Source organism: Hyaena hyaena, unplaced genomic scaffold (genome assembly GCF_003009895.1).
Source record: "Hyaena hyaena isolate Hyena2069 unplaced genomic scaffold, ASM300989v1 scaffold_56, whole genome shotgun sequence".
NCBI classification, from domain to species: Eukaryota; Metazoa; Chordata; class Mammalia; order Carnivora; family Hyaenidae; genus Hyaena; species Hyaena hyaena.
Window position 1 is genome coordinate 434,643 of NW_024080688.1, and position 23,163 is coordinate 457,805.

The window sequence follows — 23,163 nt, forward strand, 5'->3', positions numbered from 1 at the left end:
AGTTAGTGTCAGTTAGCTGACATTGTCAAGGGATTATTCCTATCAGGGGAATACTATGAACTTGGAAAAGAGGGGTTAAGTCAGAGATGGAGATGTATTTGACTTTTTAGTTGTTTTCTGTTAAAGATACTTTATAGAGCAAAACTTGGTTGCCGAAATAAAGAACCTTTAGGTTTATTAACCCTAGTTTAGAGGTCCAGAGTGTGTATGTTTCCTTTATTATAGTATTTTATGTAGTGGCCCAAAAGATATTTTGATTATCCTTAATGATCTTATGTTGACATTTAGTATGATTGTCATAAGAATGAAGGTATTGTTAAGGTGTTCTTGAACTTGGTAAAATTGTTCTTGCAAAGTTATCATCATAGGGATGCTTCTAAAAGTTTTTTTGCTTGTTTGTTTTAATCTGAGTTACATTCCTCTGGAACAGCAACTTTTGTGATGAAGGCTCAACAGACTACAAAGTTGTGTTCACTCTTTAAGTTAAATCTAACCTCTTTTGCCTTTACATTACAAAATAGAGTAATTAGATCTTAAAAGGAATATAATATGTGACCTCACTTATGCTTTTCCTTTTATTCATGAGGGAATACATCAGTAGCCTTGAATCTTAGTTGTGAGGGAACAGAAATTTGTCATCTAAAATCCACTACTCTTTTGTTTATCCAAAACTCTGTTAAACTGTCTTCCCTTGTGACTGTTAGCTTCTGAAGACTCATAGGTAGGTAAGTAAATAGAGGGACAGACCAGGATCACATATTACATAAGGTAATGACTAGAACAGATTGTTGTTTGTTTGTTTGTTTTTTCCAGAAGTCAGAGTATAGCATTTTATCTCAAGAAAGACAGGCAACTTTGACAGGTTAGCACAAATAGTAAGTAATTGTTAAAAATTAACTTATTTTGGGGTGCCTGGGTGGCTCAGTCAGTTAAGCATCTGACTTTGGATCAGGTCATGATCTCACGGTTCATGGGTTTGAGCCCTGCGTTGGACTCTGTGCTGACAGCTCAGAGCCTGGAGCCTGTTTCGGATTCTTTGTGTCTCCCTCTCTCTCTGACCCTCCCCTGCTCACATTGTCTTTCTCTCTTTCAGAAATAAATAAAACATTAAAAAAATTAACTTATTTTGATGTTACATCAGTCTCACTTGTGATCTTGTCAGTGGGAGCAGACTATATTTCACTTTGTAGTTTTCATACTTCAAGATCACAATATATACTTACATTGATTTGTATTTCTCATTTTATATACAGATGGACTCTACTTTTTCCTAAGTAGAATCTTTTTAGATATATAAAAGATGTTTGATTTTAAAAATCTTATGACAAGTCTCTTTGTAAAAAGATAGCAAAGATTTATTGGTTTATATATTATAAAAATACTCATACCTGCTACCAAAGATCAAATCAAATATTTAATTAATTAATTTGAGAGAGAGGAGGGGAAGGATAGAGTACATGTGTGTGACTGGAGGAGAAGAGCTGAGGGAGAGAGAGGGAATCTCAAACAGGCTCCAAGCTCAGTGCACAGCCTGACACAGGACTCGAGCTGAAGGCAGGAGTTGGACACTTAACCAACTGAGCCACCCAGGGTCTCCTCAAGTAAAATATTTATTAAGAACTGACAAATTTATTTTATCATAGTAATATCTTACCGGGATAAGGAGCTCTGACTCAGATTTCACAATTGTAATACTGAGGAAGTTAAGAATTCGGAAACTTTGGGTTACAAAATGAGCCCCTTGTGACACATCAGTTTCCAGCCAAAAGATCCCTCTCTGTTGCTAACTGATTAGCAAGACTCATCGACTGCTAAGCTTTAGGGACAATCCTAATCAAACTCATCATTTTATGGATCATTTTTACAGGTCTGAAGATCTTAAAATCTGCATGAGGTTATATAGCTAATTATAAGTGATACCAGATCCAGATCCCTGGGCTCCTTCTGGTTCTGTGTTTAGGATTTTTGCCTTTTTATCCTTTTGATCATGTCAGAGAATTGAAGAATAGCAGTTCTGTCAAGAAGGAGAAAGGAGGGGCGCCTGGGTGGCTTAGTCGGTTAAGCGTCCGACTTTCGCTTAGGTCATGATCTCTCGGTTCGTGGGTTCAAGCCCCGCGTCGGGCTCTGTGCTGACTGCCAGCTCAGAGCCTGGAGCCTGTTTCAGTCTGTGACTCCCTCTGTCTCTGACCCTTCCCTGCTCACGCTGTCTCTCTCTCTCTCTCTCCTAGAAATAAATAAAACATTTAAAAAAAAAAAAAAAAAAAGGAGAAAGGAAAAGGTGAAAACAAAATTTTTTCTTTTTCAAGATACTGGTGACTAGATCAGCTTGTTTGAATGAGGGCAGAAACCTAAAAGCAGTGACAAAGACTGATTTCTTACTACCTATTTGGTTTCTTTTTTTTTTAATGTTTGTTTATTTTGAGAAACAGAGCATGAACAGAAGGAGGGGCAGAGAGAGAGAGAAGATAGAGAGAATCCCAAGCAGGCTCTGCACTGTCAGTGTGGAGCCTGACACACATGGGCTCAGTCTCAGGAAGTGGGAGATGTTTACTTGAGCCAAAATTAAGAGTCGGGTGCTTAACCTAGTAAGCCACCCAGGCGCCTCCTACCTGTGAATTTCTTATGCTACTACTTTTAAATAATTCTTGTCTTCTTTGTCAGATGAGTAGCAATAAAAATAAAATTGTAATGATTCCTTAGAGTTATTTCAATACTGTTCATTATTAAAATATGAGCGTGACACTCTGGATTCTCACATATCTAAACAAAATGATAAGAAAGTAGAGTAATTGGGGTGCCTGGGTGGCTCAGTCAGTTGAGCATCAGACTTTGGCTCAGATCATGAGCTCACTGTTCCTGAGTTTGAGTCCTGCGTTGGGCTCTGTGCTGACAGCTTGCTCAGAGCCTAGAGCCTGCTTCAAATTCTGTGTCTCCTTCTCTCTCTGCCCCTCCCCCACTCACGCACTGTCTCACTCGGTCTCTCAAAAATAAATAAATGTGAAAAAAAATTAAAGAAAAAAGAAAGAGTACTTATTTACTGGGCCTAAGATAAGACCTTTTCTATTTACTGAGATAACCAGTTAAATATAGTCTCTATGGAGTTGTTTCTGCATTGTGAGGCTAAGGGTAGAAAAGAGAACTCATAATTGTAGTCTCACATTAACCACAAAATAATGTTGGAGAATTATAGCTAAGAAAGGGGGATGAAGGTAAGAGCCATCCCTCCTTCATCTTTCTTATCCTGAGAATACTGAATTTCAGTGACTCATTCAGTAATTGAGAATCTTTTACACATAGTTGTCAGTGATCTTTGCAAGAATGTTTTATGGAAATGAATTTGTTTTAATATTATTATATGGGATTGTACTCGAATATCTAATGTATACAAGACCTTTTTAATGTAATAATGTAACTTATATTGCATGTCAGCTTTTTGAAGTAGGTTTGATTTTTTTTTTTTTTTTTAACAAATAAAGTAATTAGGGCTTAGGTAAAATTTTAAACTTGCCTAAGACCAGAGAGCTAGTACATGACTAAGTTAGTTTTTTTCTTTTGCTCGTTTGATAGTGTACATTTTTATCATGTACTTAGGGTGAGGGGTATAATATGAAGGCAGAGGGTATAGAAGATCTCAGAAGGACCTAGACTGCCAAAAGTTGGTTAACCTGCCAAGTCTTGGGAAGATACATCTAAGGAGACTAATTTTCCTAAAACACCTAAGGGGGGGGGGAACAGTTGGTCTTAGAAATCTAAAGTAAGATTTGAAGCTTGATAATTAACTCTTACAGTTGAAATGAATAAAGTAGAAATTCAGATAAAAGAATAGAAGGTTCCCATTACTTTCCATACCCACTGTCAAAGGCCACAGTGAAATTGTTGAAATTCCAGAAGTCACCATAGTCTAACCTCTGAACAGTACTTTAAAGTAGGAAATGCAAGGTTATTGATTTATCTTTGCTTCAGGTAATCTAACTGGCAGATAATCTGACAGCAGCAGTGATTGTTTTTAATTCTATGTTTCTGGTGTTTCCCCTGCCAAGTTTCTATAACTATCTGACGAGTAAAACAAGAATTCTGGAGCATAATACTAAAGAAAGTTTCACCTATCTTTTTGAACCTTTCATTAACACAATATTTATTGTATTTATTGAGGTTGGAAAGGACTTACACAGTCATTTTATTAATCTCTGTAACATTCTCTCCAAATGGTTATCTGGCCTCAGAATCTTCCAAAGAAGCCCATTCTACTGTGCATGCATCTGTTAAACAAATCGAACATATTAAACTGGAATCTGTATTAAATTGTATTTCTTCAGTTAGGGCCAGTCACAGAATGTAATGCCTCTGCAGGGATGAATTTCTTTCATAATGTGTGTTTCTGAATAATCCCTTCTCTAGGCTAATAATCCCTAGTCCTTGGGATATCCTTTTTTCTTTATTTATTTTTTAAATGCTTATTTATTTATTTTGAGAAAGACAGAGGGAGAGGGAGAGAGAATCCAAGCAGGCTCCATGCTGTTAGTGCAGAGCTCCACACAGGACTGGAACCCACGAACGGAGAGATCATGACCTGAGCTGAAATCAGGAGTTGGACCCTTAACCTAATGAGCCATGCAGGCTACCCTTCTTTTTTATTTCTTAATTTAATAAATATTTATTTATCCAAGCATTCTAAATGATAGAATGCAATAATGAATCTTTACTGTCAACACTGTACTGTAAAATATTACTGTCTTTATAAGTGAGGAAAACAGAAGATTGAGGTTGAAATGACTTACCAAGTTCACACAGTTGGTTAAAAGTTGACTGGATGTCAGAACCATGCCTAGCTCCAAAAGTCATGCTTTGACCACTATTCTATTGTGGGTCTTGCCAAGAATAATCTCATAGCCATCGATAAAGCCTAGCGAAGATAGGCTCAAGAAGAAGGTTGGCCTAAAAGAATGGCTTGAAAGTACTTCCTAGGTATGAGATTCTGGGGATTCTTGGGATGCTAAATGAATTTAGAGTCTTCCTGGGCTCCATTGGAAAACTATACATCAAGTAAATTCTTGACAGTCACAGATCTAAATTTGTGGTTTCAGCAATTCACTAAGGATCCCAGAGGTCCATGACAAATATGGAATGCTTCATAAATTTGAATGTCATTCTTGTGCATGGGCCATGCTAATCAATTGTATTGTTCCACTTTTGTATATATGCTGAAGTAAGCATGGGAGTGTTCTTCTACATCATAATTTTGAATACTTAGTCATATTGGTTCATCAACTCTTGATTATTCCAGTTCTTCCCTATTCCTGTTAAATTGTGGTGTCCAGAACAGAATACAGTATCCTGCTATGTATTTATTGAGTAGGGACAAGAGCTAAGCTATCACTTTCCTAATTCTAGGGTGCTGTTCCATTCTTTCAGTGTACATAGCTCCATTTTGAAATTGTTTTTCCATTTTTACAATCTGACTTATTTTTAATATCTTTAATTTTCATTTGGTGAAATTCATAGAATTTATTTCAGCACAATTGAAATTTTTATAGATAGTACTTTAAAAATACATATGCTTAGTAAGTTTGAGAATGTTAGAAAAGAACACTTTTCTGAAGAACTTATTTCTTGTTTCTAAAATATTTGCTTTTAAGAGTAAGATGCTTTCAAATTATATCTTCTTTTTAATATGGTGTTAAAGATGGAGAATGTCACTTAATATTTCCTACCTTAAGCACCTAATTTTTCTTTATGTTTGCATAATTATTTAATGTATGGCCGTATTTTTGTGGCATGTCTAAAATCCAGTCATTTATTATACTTAGATCTTCAGGTACATTTGTTTTTTAATCACTGCTCAGTTCTTTTTTATAAAATGTTTTCTTTAATGTCTGGTAATACTTGAAATCCAAACAGGTTTCGTCTTAAAAAAAAAAAAAAGTAATTCCCAGCTCAAAATAATAGAAATTTTATAAGGTAAAAGAAGTCTCTGGGTTTGCAATAAATTATCTCCCAGGAAATCAGATGTGATGACAGAGGAGTGGTCTGGGTCTGTAGGGACCTAAGAAGTAAAAGTTGTTGTAGTTGTTGTTAGCCATTTATTTCTTTTTAGGATGGTAAGATAGAAAATGTGTTTCTCTGTCATACTTGTGATATTATGATATTTTTATACTTCACCGAGATTTAAAAAACTAAAAAAAAATTTAAATGTTTGTTTTTGAGAGAGAGGGACAGGGACAGTGAGAGCAGGGGAGGGGCAGGGAGACAGAGAATCTAAAGCAGGCTCCAGGCTCTGATGTTAGCACAGAGCTTGATGCAGGGCTCGAACCCATAAACCACAAGATCATGACCTGAGCTGAAGTAGGCACTTACCTGACTGAGCCACCCAGACACCCCTATATTCTTTAAAAGTAGCATTAGCACTTTTATTGAGGCTGTTAGAAAAATTTGATCTTACAGTGCAGAGTTATAATCTGGAAAGCAGTATTTAACATTTGAATACTGCTTTCTTGTTTTGGATGTGAAATTTTTTAGTTGGAAAGAAATTCTCATATTTGATTTCTGAGCCAGAGTTTTAATCAGATGTTGACAATTTAATTTGAACATAAATCTTTTTAGCAAATATCAGTAGCAGGGAATTAATTCATTTCCTGGCTTACTTGGGAAAGATGTCACTGGAAAGCTTTCTTTATGATTTCAAGAGGCCCTCTGCTGATGCCTTCTGGTATTGCTGAAAGTATTCTGCATTACACTACTGATTCTTACTGCCTGCAGTGTATTTTAAAGATTTTTCTTGGTTAATTCTAATATAATTCCACCGTCCTATTTTAAATTACCAACTGGGTTATGGAACTAATTCTTTTGTTTTTATTGAGGTATAATTGACATACAATATCCTATTAGTTTCAGATGCACATCATAGTGGTTTGGTATTTTCGTACATAATGAAATGATCCCTATAATAAGTCTAGTTACCATCTGTCATGCAGACTTATTATAATATTATTGGCTACATTCCCTATGCTGTACATTATGTCCCCATGACTTATTTCTTTTATAACTGGAGGTTTGTACCTCTTAATCCCCTTCATCTATTTTGCCTGCCCCCAACCCCTCTCTCTCTGGTAACCAACAGTTTCCTGTATCTGTGAGTCAGTTGCTGTTTTATTTTGTTTTGTTTTTTAGATTCTACATAGAATTGAAATCATATGCTATTTGTCTTTCTCTGTCAGACTTATTTCACTTAGCGTAATATCCACTGGGTCTATTCATGTTGGTGCAAATGGTAATTCCATGACCTAACGTTTAAAGAAAACAATAAAAGAAAGGACATTAAGTGTCTGGAGTAGTGGCTCCAAATTATTTTGCTCATCCACACCTTTAGCATATCTAATATTTTTGTTTTAAATCGTACACGTATGATTGTTTCTATAAATTATATATATCACATAACACAAAAATTAAAAGGATGATATAAAAGTACAAATGGAAGTTATAATGTTTTCTTATCACAATCCGTTGGATATCTTGCATACATACTCAGGTGCATGTATCCTATATTAGGATCAAGATTAAAAGTTAGACTAATTCCCCTCTAAGGAATTTTTGGATAATATGAAATCATTTTATATACCTTAGGACTGTGATGCTAACCATAATATTAGAATAGATTTTACAACAGAACTGTCAGTTTTGAGGTAGGTTGCCTTGGGAAGATCAGGCAAAAGCTGGAGAACCACACATCATGCATGTTGTAGGACATATCCACGACTCCAGTTGGACTAAACAATCTCTGATACTCCTGAATTCTGTGACTGTAGGTAGGAATTCATAGGTGGAGCACTTACATTTAAAACATTGTAGGAAACTTAGGCTGTGAATCTGGAACAGGACTAAACTGGGAAATTGTTCAACCTCTTCACCCAAACCTGTTCAGAACTTCTGCTATCTTCTTTAGAAATTTGATGATTTCTGGGGTACCTGGGTAGCTCAGTCAGTTAAGATTCTAGCTCTTGATTTTGGCTCAGGTCTTGATCTCACAGTTGGTGAGATCAAGCCCTGTGTCAAGCTCTGTGCTGACAGCATGGAGCCTGCTTGAGATTTTCTCTCTCCCCTCTCTCTTTGCCCCTACCCTCCCTCCCTCCCTCCCTTTCCCTCTCTTCCTCTCCCTCTCTTTCTCTCTCTCTCTCTCAGAATAAATAAACTTAAATGTTTTTTTGATGATGTCTGCTGTCTCCACATAGGAAAAGTTTTAAGTCCTCTTGTAATAGTCTGACTATATAGGAGAATAAATTTATAAGTAAGGAATTCCAACAATGAACTTTATTAATGGAGTTTTACTCTGCTTTATTATACCAAATAAAAGGAGAGAGGCAGGGAGAAAACATGAAAGTAAGTTTAGGATGAACAGTTATTTTAAAGTGTATTGTATCACAATCCCTATAAATCTATAAGTACTATTTCATTAAGAGTAATTTATTCTGCAGTATAATTGAATAGCTTTACTTTTTTAAAGTTCAAAATTGTATCACCTTCAAAAGAAAACTTTAGCATCCATCCACCCTTCCTTTTTTCTTTTTGGTGAGGGGATGGTTTTGTGAAATCCAGCTAGCAAAGATAAGCCAGCAATAAGCTTATAGCTTTTTCACTATAATTGAGTTTTGTGGATATGACTATAGTGCTACAGAGTACCTATGTAAGTTTCTTTGTTGTGGTGGTGATTTTCTTCTTTCTTGGTTGATGTAATACCCCGTCCTGTGTCATTGCTCACAGAGAGACAGAAGCCCTAAGTCTAGAGTCATTAGAACTGAGATTTTTTTTAAAAATCTCTAATCCTGCATTTGTTGAGAAGATTTACATCTTAGTAGCACTTTTATTTTTAAAATATAAAAGACACAAAATGAAAGGCCATAAAAGTAAAAGAGTCCTGATTCTGATCTGTTTATTTCTGAGCATTTCTTTATAGGGATCTTAACAGTGGAGTAGCACATCACAGGAACTGAAGAGCCATATCACCTACCTACCCCATACGGATGTTCTGTGGGAAGTTTTCTAGAATGTTAGTGAAATAGGAGCTTATTAGAACATAGTACAGTGTTAGGGAGCATACATTTGGTTTATTAATAAAAGTCTCATATGTTAAGCAGCTATGCAGATACACACTTAAATAACCACCATCTTTTAGTATAGGAGTAGAAGAATATCTTAAACATTGTTTTCTGGCTTTAGTTCACCAGAGGCTTTCCAACAACACTGAACTTGTTTTCAAAGGATTATAGATTGTTCAGGACACAACTATGCATTCTTTTGGGTTAAAAAACAGTGTCTATGTTTTATACTGCTTGGAACTCTTATCTGTTACAAAGATGCAGAACAGCTGAAGAAAACAATCTACCCATTTTTTATTGTCACTGATTCTTTATTACTGGAAGTATTTCCTTGATAAATTTCTTTCCATTTTCCATATTCCTGGGGTGTCATAAATTGTCTTTACAAAATTTGTGATGAGTTATACCAAATATAGAATCAAATAAAGTTTAATCAGTTAAATACTTGTGAGGTTAATATATTCTTCTTAGGAATATTCCCCCAGAGGGCTTTCACATATGAGGTGATCTTGCTTGAGTTTCTTGACAAAAAGATGGAATTCAGGCTATTTTCTGTTGTCAGAAGCTTAGCTTTGTGAGAATGAGAATAAAGGTTTTATGATCTGATTATAGCTCAGGAGAATTTAGATCACAATTTAAATTACATGCCTTCGGTCTACATACTGGTTTGGGATGTATATCCTTTTTTTAAAGTTTTTGCTCCTACTTCTGTGTCATTATGTTTTGTTGCATTTGGGTGCAGAGATAAGCTTGACTTTTACATCTTGTTCTCATCATTAGAAGGATTTGTAGTTCTAGTGTTTTACTACATAAAATCAGTTGAATAAACAGTTTTCTTATTTAGATGAGTTACACTTCGTCGCATATAGACTAAGTTTACCAAATATGTGGTTTAACCAAATAGTTATTTTTTCATCTTTTAGTGGGATTTACCTAAAAATTAGGTAAAAAAATCAGCTGCCATTGAAACTGACAAATTTCAACTTTTCTAAAAAAAAATTTTTTTTTACAAAAGCAGTTGATGTTTTACATAAGGATAAAACACTCCTGTGTGTCTCTTCTTTACTACAGCACACAGTATGCACTTCACTTCTGGTTAGCAGATGTGTAGGTTTTTTCCCCCACACCAAACAATTCTCTGCAGGATCGGCTGGGTATCCTACAGTTTAATGCAGTAATGACCCTGTCTGAGAGGATAGCTTCACATCCCACAGATTAAGGGCATAGACCCACAGGACTGCTTTCCCTCCCTATTTAGCTGCCACTGGCAAAGTTCAGGTTTTGACTAGCTGGCTACAGATCAAATGGTCCCATCACCCACTTCTTGGGTTCCATAAATTTGTTAGAGGGCTCAGAGAACTCATGAAAATATTTTACTTACTATATTAGAGGTTTATTATTAGAGGATGTAACTCCAGAATGGCCAAGAGATGCAAAGGGCAGGTATGTGGGAAGAGGCACAGAACTTCCTTGCCTTCTGGGCGTGTCACTCTCCCAGGACCTCCATGTATTCACCAACCTGGAAATTCTCAGAACCCCATGGGTTAGGGATTTTTGTGGAAGCTTGATTACATGGATGTGGTTGATCAGATCATTGGCTTATGGTGATTGATCACAATCTCCAGGCCCTCCTTACTCCTTGGAGGTGAGGGAGTGTGGGACTGGAAGTTCTAACTCTAAACACATGGTTCCTCTGGCAGTCAACTCTCATCCTAAGGTTAAATGGGGGCATTCCACAAGTCACCTCATTAACATAAAGTCAGGTGTGGTTGATGGGCACCTGGGTGGCTCAGTTGGTTAAGCATCTGACTTTTGATTTCGGCTCAGGTCATGATCTCACTGTTCATAGGTTCGAGCCCCACATCAGGTTCTGCAGTGACAGCACAGAACCTGCTTGGGATTCTCTTTCTCTCCCTCTCTCTGCCTGACCCCCTGCCCCTGTTCATTCTCTCTCTTCACTCTCTCTCTCCTCTCCCTCAAAAATAAAAAACTAAACTTAAAAAAAAATCAGGTGTGGTTGAACAGGGTGGGGAGCCTGTTATGAATAATATGACACTCATTTCACCTTTATGCTCTAAAGCTATTTCAGGATCTAAGGACAAAAGACTGAATATTATAACAAAAGATGCACCCTTTGCTGTTAATACTCAGGAAATTCCAAGAGTTTGGAGAACTATAAGCCAAGAACTGTGGATAGACGACCAAAAAATATTACAAATCACAATATCATATGCTAAGTGTGAAAATGTCAAAGCCATTCTTTTTTTGTATGATTGAATGTTTTAAGCTATATTTTTCTTTAGGAAAAAGAGAGACTTTCTCTCTCCTTAAAGATTGGAACCCTTGTGAATGTTTTTTTCTTCCTGTTAGTTTATTTCTCTTATCATTCATTGTTTATAGCTTCACAATTCTGTATTGTTCTAGTACTGTTTTTGAAATTACAGCTGGAAACTCTGAAAAGAATTTTGACAAAGGAAGACTGAATTGTGACCTTAGACCAAGAGTGAGCTACAGGAACAAATGAAATTAAGAAATTAATATTATTTCAGATATGTATCTTTGTTCTTAGTCTTTCAGAGAATTGTTGAAACCAAGAATTTTAAAGTCATCTCTTTGCTTTTCAGTGTAATTAGAAGTATAAAACATTCCACTTAAATTTTTTGTGAGGGAGTTTCCATAGACTGATATACTAGCATTTTTCAAAGTTTCAGAGTTCTCAAAAACAGATGTTTTCTTCACCATATTTAACACAAGGAAACTTTATTTTAACCTTTATGTTTATTACATAGTATAAAACATTAAAAAAAAAAAAAGCCACTACAGGCTTCTAATAACCAGAATAACTCTATATTCTATTTCCTTTTTTTCCTCAGGCAATAATTTTTATCCTGGAATTTATTTAAATATTTTCTAAATAACATACTTATGTCATTTTTTCTCTTATAAATAGTATCTGTGGATTGCCTCTAAGAAGATGATGATTAAGCTCTCCCATCTCTTTGCCCACATTTTATTAAAAATTTAGTCAAATTTTGATACTGTTTACATATGGCAATGTAAATATTTTTACACATTTGGGAGATGGGAAATTCTCCTCTGTCCTTTGAGGTTCTTTTGGCTGGATTCTTAAGGCAGATTAACAGGAGAAAATCCTATCTAGTTATTTAAGTATGAGTGCTCCATAAGAATATGAGGTCCACAGGAATTCAGGCATTTGAGGCTTATATGCCAACCCAGAGCTAAGGAGAAGTTGGGTATGGGTCTGGGACCTAAAAGGAAAGATGAAAAAGAGTAAATGTTTGGTAAACAAATATTTGCTGGATATACAGAAACAGTAGGGCATAGAGAAGAATTTTAATGGACTTTGCAAAGTTCCTCTCTACCAAGTTCAAGTTTTACTGTAGTTATTTATGGTGATAGTTCTCTTCCTAGAGCAGTTTCTCTATCTAAATTCTTCTAGGCATTTAGGGGAAAGGTCAAAGTTTCTTTGTAAGACTTCTGATTCTTTTCTTTTTTGAAAGAAAGAGAGAGAGTGAGCCAGGGAGGGGCAGAGAGAGAGGGAGAGAGAAATCCCAAGCAGGCTCCACGCTGTCAGCACAGAACGTGATGTGGGGCTCGAACTCACGAACTGTGAAATCATGATCTGGGCTGAAACCAAGAGTTGGATGCTTAACTTACTGAGCCACCCAGGTGCCCATGAGCTTCCTGATTCTTAAAAATTATCAGCCTAGAATCATCTACATGCTAGAGAGGCACATTTTGGTGAGCAGATTTTGCTCCCCTACAGTCCTAAAATTGAGTTGGTAGATTGTTTGATCTCAGTGGATCAGTCACAATCTTGACAATAGGTCAGTTCAGTTAAACTCATTTCAGGAGGTAGTGATGCGGGTAGGCTTCCAGAAATAGGCCTATGGTATACAAGCAATCAGGTATTTAATAAGACATTTCTACAGGAAGAAAAGAAGAACAATAGTTAATGATTGGAACAGATTATCAGCCAATTTCTGAGTTCTGAGGGTAATGAGAAAATTTCTAGATATAAGGGTCGAAGCATCTTTTATAGTTTGAATGTCTCTAATTATGTCATTGTGTCTTCAGGCAAACTTTCTCAGGGGCCCATATAGCAACAGGGTTTCTTTTATTTTTTTTAATTTTTTTTTTTTTAATTTTTTTTTTAATATTTTTTTAAATTTACTTCTAGGAGAGAGAGAGAGAGAGACAGCATGAGCAGGGGAGGGTCAGAGAGAGAGGGAGACACAGACTCTGAAATTGGCTCCAGGCTCTGAGCTGGCAGTCAGCACAGAGCCCGACGCGGGGCTCGAACCCACAAACCGCGAGATCATGACCTAAGCGAAAGTCGGACGCTTAACCGACTAAGCCACCCAGGCGCCCCTATTTTTTTTTTTAATTTTTTTAAATGTTTATTATTTTTGAGAGAGACAGAGTGTGAGTGGGGGAAGGGCAGAGAGAGAGAGGGAGACAGAGAATCCAAAGCAGGCTCCAAGCTCTGAGCTGTCAGCACAGAGCCCAACGTGGGGCTCGAACCCATGAACCATGAGATCATGACCTGAGCTGAAGTCGGACACCTAACCAACTCAGCCACCCAGGCACCCCAGCAACAGGTTTTCTAAACATGAATTATTAGGGTGATTTCTCTGAGGTTTGCATCAAGTTGTTCAGTTTGCAGGACTTCAGGAAGGGCAGTTTCAGTTTTCATTGATTCTACCTCAGAAGGATCAGAGCAAAATTGAGAACATTAGTTTGGAGAGTTGTAGTCAGGCATTGGAGAAACTAGAAGAATTTAAGATCTAGTCCAATTTAGAATGAACAGTATTAGAATCTAATATCCACAAAGCTGTGCTATTGAAACATTTTTTTCTCTCTATAACCACTCTCATTTCTACCAAAGATAGCTAAATTAAGAATAATTTGTTTGCAAAATAAGCCTAAATTTAATAAATTGGCCCAATTATTTGCATAAATGCAGCAAGAATAGCAATCGATCATATAGGCTCTTTTATTACCAATTTTTTTTAAATGTTAGAGAGAGAGCAGGGGAGAGGCAGAGAGACAGGCAGAGAGAATCAGAGTGTGGAGCCAATGCAGGGCTTGATTTTACGACTGCAAGATCGGGACTTGAGCCAGTATCAAAAGTCAGATGCTTAATCAACTGAGCCACACAGGTACCCCATACAGGCTCTTTTAAATCTGCTTTGGTGAAACTGTTTATAAAGGGAACTTCAGATTGAACTTTTTACAGCCTCCAAAGCCTAAGAAATGAAACCAAGCCAAATACTTGCCATTAGACTTTGTCTACAATATAATTCCTCTCTTTTCAAGGTCTCCCAAATATCCTGAGGTTCCTACACCTGCCAGGAAGTTACCTTTTGTCATTCACCTTGAAAGGCTGCTAGGAACCTTGTATGCAAGGTATCAGGCCAGTTTTTCCAAGGGGCTTTATTGGCTCTATAGTCAACCTTGGTTCCTTAAAGCTGTCTGGTCATATCTGAATCGGTGCATCTCTCTCTCAAATATGATCTTCCAGTCAGAGTTCTGGTAATATAACCAGTGTTTACAGTTGTCTCTTGTTATAAGGACAACAGATTCTTATTGAAATTAAGCAAATAAATAATGTTGGCATAAAAATAAGAACATTCACTGAGAGTTTCTAAATTCTGGAGGGGTCAGGTACAGAGAAAAATATAAACGTCTCAATCATGCTTATAAAGATATGATTTACCTAATTGCTGTAAGCTTATATTTGGCCTAGAGGAAAAGTTTCGTTATATATGGGAAATAAAAGATTAAAGAGTAAACAATATTCAAACAAAAAGTCTTAAAAATTATAGTTATTCTCCTCTGTTTATTTAGTCCCATATAATTCTTTTGCTGGAATCCAGTTTTTCTGATAGTTCTGGAAATTTTTACCCAGTTAAATTTTATGATCTTAAAGTTGTCAGAAACCTGTCTTCTAGAGTCTTTTCCATGAATCTTCTTGAATATGAAGCATTTTTGCAGGAACACTTTTGTAAAAGCACCTGAGTAAAATAACTGTATATAAATGATAAAAGACTTAAAAATGTCAGTGGTTAATGATCTGATTAGAACTTACTACAATGGAGTTGACAAGAAAATTGGTTATTTCTGTGACATACAACATTTTAAGACAATAACTAGAATTATGATTGATAACAGTATACCAGGACATATCAGAATTTTGGAAATTTTATATAGTTTCTAGAACATTAGATAATATTTACCCATACAGTATAACATAAGATTTATCATCACTTACATGATAAATGCTTCGCATGTAATAACATCAAACAAGCCAAGTTTATTTAAAAAATTTTTTTAATTAAAAAATTATTTTTTAATTTCTATTTTTTGACAGTGAGCATGCCAGCACACATTCAAGTGGGGGAGGGAGAGGGAGGGATAGAGTCACAAGTAGGCTCCATGCTCAGAGTGGGGTGGGGGTGGGGGTGGGGTTTCTATCTCATTACTGTGAGATCATGACCTGAACTGAAATTAAGAGTCAGATGGTCAACCAGCGGAGCCATCTAGGCACCCCCAAATAAGCCTGATTTGTTCTCTCTCCTTATTAAAAAGAGATCTGATCTTTTTGCTTTTTTTTTTTTCATGAGGCCCTTTGAAAAATTCCAAAGCTATTTGAATAGGATTCGATTCTGAGGAACTTTGTCAAAAGATATCAAAAACTTTACAAATAGGTCACTATGGAACAGTATGTAGTTATCTATTTATCCAAGTTCCAATTAAGGCTTAACAGGCAAATATAGAAAGTCAAATGTCTGCATAAAAGAAAACCTTAACCCTTTTAATAGTGAGAATATATAATATTCAGTTTTCTTAAGTAATCAAAAACTTGATTAAGCAATATGAAGCACAGGACATTATTTTGAAAAAAACACAAAAATTCTGTTTTCTAGTGGGCAGATTAAGGGCAAAGAAAATCCCTTCATAATTTCTTGTTATTGAGAGCAGACCAAGAAAACTTTGCCCTTTAAAAAAGTTACTTATTTTAGAGAGAGAGAGCGTGCATGTGCGTGTGCGAGTTGGGGAGGGGCAGAGAGAGAGAGGGTGGGAGAGAATTCCAAACAGGTTCCATGCTGTTATTGCAGAGCCCCATTCAAGGGCTTGGACCCATGAACCTGTGAGATGACCTGAGCCGAAATCAAGAATTGGACACTTAACCAACTGAGCCATCTTGGCATCCCAACTTTGTGCTTTTATTATAAGAGAGAAAAATCAAATTCTGATTTTGCCCCAGTATACTTTTGATATTAAAACTCATTGTTAAATAAGTTAATTTTAATTTTAACCAGCTTGGGCCCACATTAAAATTTCTCTTCAAATATTCCTTTTCTACAAACCTACAACTTTGTTTTTTACATTCAGATTTTATAATTTCCTGTCTCATAACTAGTTTTACTCTAAGACAAATTTTCTTTCTTTCCCTTAACAAAAACCTCTCTATATTTCATATCTTTTCTTGAAAACACATTCTGCCTTCCTTGTATTATAGGCTTATTTTCTTTATTACTTCTAGTAGCTTTAACTACATATATTAATAAGAATTCTTAGCCCTTAGAAATATTAATTTCTAGTAAAATAAGTATAGGCATGCCTCACTTTTTTTTTTTTGCTCTTTGCTTTATTATACTTTGCAGATATTGCTGCTTTTTTTTTTTTAAATGAATTGAAGGTTTGTGGTAACCCTGTGTTCAGCAAATCTGTTGACCCCATTTTTCCAACATTTGCTCACTTCATGTCTCTGTGTCACATTTTGGTAATTCTCATAATATTTCTAACTTTTTCATTATTACTATATTTGTTATGGTGATTTGTGATCAGTGATCTTTGATGTTGCTGTTGTAATTGTTTTGAAGCACCATAAGTCATGCTCCTCCTATAAGACAGAGAAATGTGGGTGTTCTGATTCCTCCATTGACCAGCAGTTTCCTGGTCTTTCTCCCTCTCCTTGGGCCTTCCTATTCTCTGAGACACAACATTAATGACATGTGGCCAATTAATGACCCTTCAGTGGCCTCTAAGTGTTGAAGTGAAAGGGAGAGTCATGTATCTCTCACTTTAAAATCAGAAACTAGAAATGATTCAGCTTAGTGAGGAAGGCTTATCGAGAGCCAAGATGGAATGAAAGCTAGGTCTCTTGTACCAATTAGCCAAGTTGTGAATGCAAAGGAAAAGTTCTTGAAGGAAATTAGAAGTACTACTAGCAAACACACAAATGATAAGAAAGTGGAACAGCCTTATTGCTGATATGGAGAAAGTTTTAGTGGTCTAGGTAGAAGATCAAACCAGCCATAACATTTCTGTAAGACAAGACCTATTCCAGAACAAGGCCCTAACTCTCTTCATTTCTGTGAAGGCTGTGAGAAGTGAAGAAGCTGCAAAAGAAAAATTTGAAGCTACCAAAGGTTGGTTCATGAGGGTTAAGGAAAGAAGCTGTCTCTATAATTGTAAAGTGAAGTACCAAATGCTAATGTAGAAGCTACAGCAAGTGAATCAGGAGTTCTAGCTCAGATAGTTAATGAAGATGGCTATACTAAACTAAATTTCCAGTATAGACGAAACAGCCTTCTATTAGAAGAAGGTGCCATCTAGGACTTTCTGTAGCTAGAGAGAAGTCAGTGCCTGGCTTCAAAGCATCAAAAGTGCTTGGTAGGACCTAATGCTATTGGTGACTAGAAGTTGAAGCCAGTGCTCATTTCCTATTTGAAAATCCTAGAGTCCTTAAGAATGCTATATCTACCCTGCCTGTGCTCTAGAAGTGGAACAACAAAGCCTGGATGACAGCACATCTGTTTACAACATGGTCTACTAAATACTTTAAGCCCACTGTTGAGACCTACTGCTCCGAAAAGATTTCTTTTAAATTATTACTGCTCATTGACAGTGTACCTGGTCACTCAAGAACTCTGATGGAAATGTACAAGATTAATACTGTTTTTGTGCCTGGTAACATAGCATTCATTCTGCAGTCCATGAATCAAAGAGTCATTTTGATTTCAAGTCTTATTGTTTAAGAAATATATTTTGCAAGGCTATAGCTGCCATAGAGATCCATCCTCTGATGTATCTAGGCAAAGGAAATTGAAAGCCTTCTGGAAAGGATTCACCATTCTAGATGACATTAAGGACATTCGTGATTCATGGGAAGAGGTCAGAATAATAACATGAAGAGAAGTTTGGAAGAAATTGAATGCAACCCTTATTGATGACTTTGAGGGACTCAAGACTTGAGGAGAGGAAGTAACTGCAGCTGTGGTGGAAATAGCAAGAGAACCCGAATTAGAAGTGGAGCCTGAAGATGTGACTAAATTATCAGAATCTCATGATCAAACTTGAACAGATGAGGAGTTGCCTCCTATGGATGAGTGAAGAAACTAGTTTCCTGGTGGAGATGCTGTGAAGACTGTTGAAATGACAACCAAGGATTTAGAATATTACATAAACTTTGTTGATAAAGCAGTGGCAGGGTTGGAGAGGATGGACCGCAGTTTTGAAAGAAGTTCTGCTGTGTGTAAAATGCTATCAAACAGCAGCACCACATGCTACAGAGAAATGGTTCATGAAGGGAAGAGTCAGTTGTAGCAGACTTCATTGTTGTCTACCTTTAAGAGATTGCCACAGCCACCGAGATCAGTCAGCAGCCATCAACGCTGAGATAAGACCCCCCAGCAGCAAAAAGATTACAACTCACTGGAAACTCAGATGATGGTTAACAGTTTTTAGCAATAAAGTATTTTTAAATTAAGTTATATGCATTTTTTGATAAAATGCTATTGAACACTTAATAAGCTATAGTATTTTTTTTGAAAAAACTTTTTAAAATCTTTAGTTTATTCTGGGGGGGCAAGTGGGGAAGGGACGGGGGGGGAGAGAGAGAGAGAGAGAGAAAGAAAGAGAGAGAGAGAGAATCCCAAGCATGCTCTGGACCACCAGCACAGAGCCTAGTGTGGGGCTAAAACTCATGAACTGTGAGATCATGAACTGTGAGATCACGATCTGAGTCGAAGTTGGATGCTTAACTGAGCCACCTAGGCACCCCCCCCCCAGAAACTTTTTAAAAGCTTATTTATTTTCTTTTGAGACAGAGAGAGAGGGAGAGAGAGAATCCCAAGCAGGCTCTGTACTGTCAGTGCAGAGCCTGATGCAGGGCTTGATCCCACGAACCATGAGATCACAACCTGAGCTGGAATCAAGAGTTGGAATCAAGAGTTGGCCGCTTAACCAACTGAGCCACCCAGGTGCCCCAATAAGTTACAGTATTGTGTAAACATAAATTTTATATGTACTGGGAAACCAGAAAATTCATTTGTTTCATCTAATTGCAATGTTCACTTTATTGCCATGGTCTAGAACTGAGATTACAGTATCTCTGAGGTATACCTATAGTATACCTATAGTGAGCATTTGTGAACTGTTATACCAGCATTCTTTAGATTGGCAAATTTATAAAAACATTTCACAATTTCTAGGAACTTAGTACTTCTTCATATTGCATTCTGTCAAGTAAAGCACAAAACTTTGTTTACTAACAGACCCAGATTTATCTTTAGTTTCTCTAAAGGAGAAGGAAGTAAGTAGATAAATCTATATTAAAAGTTTGCCTAAAAATTCCTATCTCACTTATATCTATCTAAATCGTTTGCTTTCAACAATGAGTTTTTAAATATAATTTAAGGTTTTTTTTCTTAAAATTTTTTTAATATTTATTTATTCTTGAGAGATCGAGACAGAGCACAAGTGGGAGAGGGGCAGAGAGAGAGGGATACACAGAATCCTAAGCAGGCTGCAGACTCTGAGCTGTCAGCACAGAGCCAGACAGGGGGCTTGGACTCAAAAGCTGTGAGATCATGACCTGAATCGAAGTCAGACACTTAACTGACTGAGCCACCCAGGTGCCCCAGTAATGATGATTACATTATTCACAAAAACTTAATGAGACATTAGACAAAGGCAGCTGTCATTCCAAGCATTTTTCTCATTGACAAATTTTGTAAGAGATATAACATGAACTTACTTGATTAGTAAACCTAGGTAGAGTAAATATATGACACTTAGGGTTGATAACCCTAAAGACATGTCTGTATTAATTAAACTAAGGAAATTAAGCTACTTTTTATTTATCAAAGAGTTTTCTCCGATCATATGAACTTAGAAAGCATTTGGCTTAGTTTCTATATTTCTGAGAGTTTAGAAAGAGTGAATTTATATAAGCGCTTATTTTTGTCAGTTACATAGAGCTCTTTTCCAAATTAATTTTGAGAATAGCATCAAGAGGTAGAGAAATACCTATATATCCTTTCTATAATGTACCTACATAGATGTACCTATGGACAAACACAAGAGATTTTAAACTATATAAAACTTGCTAGTTTATAAGTAACAATTGGAATAAAGTTAATTTGCTCAGATGGCTAAAGTCTTTTTGTGTTTGTGGAGAAGACTTAAAAAATTTTTTTTAATGTATATTTATTTTAGAGAGAGAAAGATAAGTGCAAGGGGGCGGAGCAGAGAGGGAGACACAATCTGAAGGAGGCTTCAGGCTCTGAGCTGTCAGCACAGAGCCTGACATGGGGCTCAAACCCATGAACTGTGAAATTATGACCTGAGCCAAAGTCATACTGAGACTACTTTTAAGATTTATATTTGTCCCTGGAAGTAATCTTAAGGAGTCTGTGGTCTTAAGTTTGTTATTTTTTAAAGTCATCTTTACCTCTTTGTTTTTTTCCCCTTTACTCTTAGGTGAGTGTGGGCATTATTTTAGATACCCCCTGGATTGTTTACATTTCAAAGACAGGGCAAGAGTTACATCTTTCAGAGGCTGAGAAAGGTGGTGAATGCCTCCTAGAAGGACTTTGGTTTACTAAGGCTAATTTTTACAAGTCTTTTGAGATAAGTAGGGGAGGTTTTAGAATTGGTAAAAAAGAATTCCTGGATTTGGGATTACCTGTAGAGCTGTTTTTAGTTTTGCAAAAATTTGTAAGATTAGGACAGCTGCTCTCATTTTTTTTTCTTTTCCCAAAGAATTGGGTTGCAACCTAAATGATATCAACGGGCTGATCTGCACATCCAATTACATTATCTACAAATTGCTCTTTTCCCTTTGGGTACGTAGTTTTATTTTAGCTTAGTGGAGGTAAATTAAAAAAAAATCCTATCAGGCTCTGAATAAAAGCTTCTAATTTCTGCTCAATTTTAACCATAGAGCTACTTAAAATCCTTTTAAACATCTTGTCATTTTTTAGCTGAGACAAACAGTAAAAATTTCTGGTAGTACTGAGCAACTTCATGGACTTAAGAGGTATCTTCAAAGAGCATGCAAAGGTTACTACCTTCTTAAGATCCAGTCACTCCCAAAGATAGCCAAAAGAAAGAATCCATAGCCTGGCCTGTCCAGGTAGGCCAGAAAGCCAAGCCATGCCTTAGGACTCAAAACCATCTTAGCAAGATTTGCTCCCCCCCCCCCCCTTAAAGATATCTCCAGTTTGTGGTTTTTTAGTTCTCAGACATAAAATTACCAGGTGTACCAGAAGGTGCCATGCTTAATTCTTTGGATTTTAAGGGGGGAATTTATGTTGGATGTCGGTTAAAAATTTTTTTATATATTTATTTTTGAGAGAGAGACGGAGCACAAGCAGGGGAGGGGCAGTGAGAGAAGGAGACACAGAATCTGTGACAGTCCAGCTGTCAGTCAGCACGGAGCCCAACACAGAGCTAGAACCCCGGAACCATGAGATCATGACCTGAGCCGGTCAGATGCTTAACCTACTGAGCCACCCAGGTACCCTTGGGTGTAGATTTTAATTTTTGGTTTAATTCCTATTCTTTTATCTTATAAAAAGGAGTCCCTAAGGCTAAGCTATTATATTTCTTTGTATGCACTTTTTAATTTGGTCTTTCCCCAGGTGTCAGTAGGACAGCTTTTTAGGATGACAGCTCTCTAAAAGTTGTTAATTATAAGTTTTTTGCTATTCAAAAGATTGATCATCTGGCCATTGCTGAATAGGATCTATTAATCTCATTAGTGACTCAAACCAGTGAGCTTTCTTCTGGCTCAACCAGGTATACAAGAAGCATCTTTGAAGAGAGCTTAGAATATGCAGTGCTCACAAGGTCCAGAAAGTTCACTCCCAAAGATAGTCTAACAGAGCAGAGGCCTTCTTTGCACAGGCACTAAGGATGGTGTAGTGAAAATGCTATCTCTGGTCTCTCACAGGAACATGAGATGCTTCTAATCACAAACCCCCTCATCTGTAACACCAGACAGGTAATACTGGAATGGGACTTTTCCAGCACTTACGAAGCAATGAAGTTGAGATGACAAAGGCTCCTTATGGTCTGGGTCTCTTTATGATCAACTTCCCTGAAAACTGTCATGGCTGGACTAAGACAGTGCTGTTTGTGACTTCAAGTCTGGGAACCCTGGTCTAGTTGACCGCCAAGGTGTACCCCGCTAAGTACTCCTTCCAGATGGAAGAGACCGGAGAGAATATTCTCATTGGTCACAAAGCCAAACTTTCAGGACATACATATAATCAGATGAAAAGAAAAACCTCATCTAATTTTTACTTAAGGGACCCACAGCAAAGTTTGTTTAAACAGATGATGGTCTGGCAAAAACTATCAACTCAGCAGTCTCTGAGGCCTGCTTGAACAGCCCTGTATGGCATATGCCTGTGTTCTATCCTATGGTTTTTACTCCTTATGACAAATGACACCATGGAGACAAAAAAAGTGACCATCTCTGGGAGTTAAAGGATCAATAAGAAATCAATAATATTTATTACCAAATGTATTAGAGTTATTATGCCCAAATGTTTTCCAAAATATTTTCTCTTGCTAATGTAAATTTAGAAAGGAGAGAAACAGACAAAAGGCTCTTCCTGCTTTCACTTCCATGAGACCCCGTGGACAGAGATCTAGGAGGCTGACATAGTAAGAAATCTTATCTTCTCCTGGCTTTTGTCACAGATCCCAGGATATCTTCATCTGCAACAGTCTCAGGAGGAGGTTTTCCAGCCAG

At 36.8% G+C, this 23,163-nt stretch overlaps 1 protein-coding gene and 1 pseudogene across 3 annotated transcripts in view; one reads left to right on the plus strand and one right to left on the minus strand.

The window, feature by feature from the left end:
* TMCC1 (transmembrane and coiled-coil domain family 1) overlaps window positions 1–23,163 on the plus strand; it is a 244,387-nt gene that overhangs the window by 75,653 nt on the left and 145,571 nt on the right. The window lies entirely within an intron of this gene.
* On the minus strand, window positions 5,114–5,214 carry LOC120231350 (annotated as a pseudogene).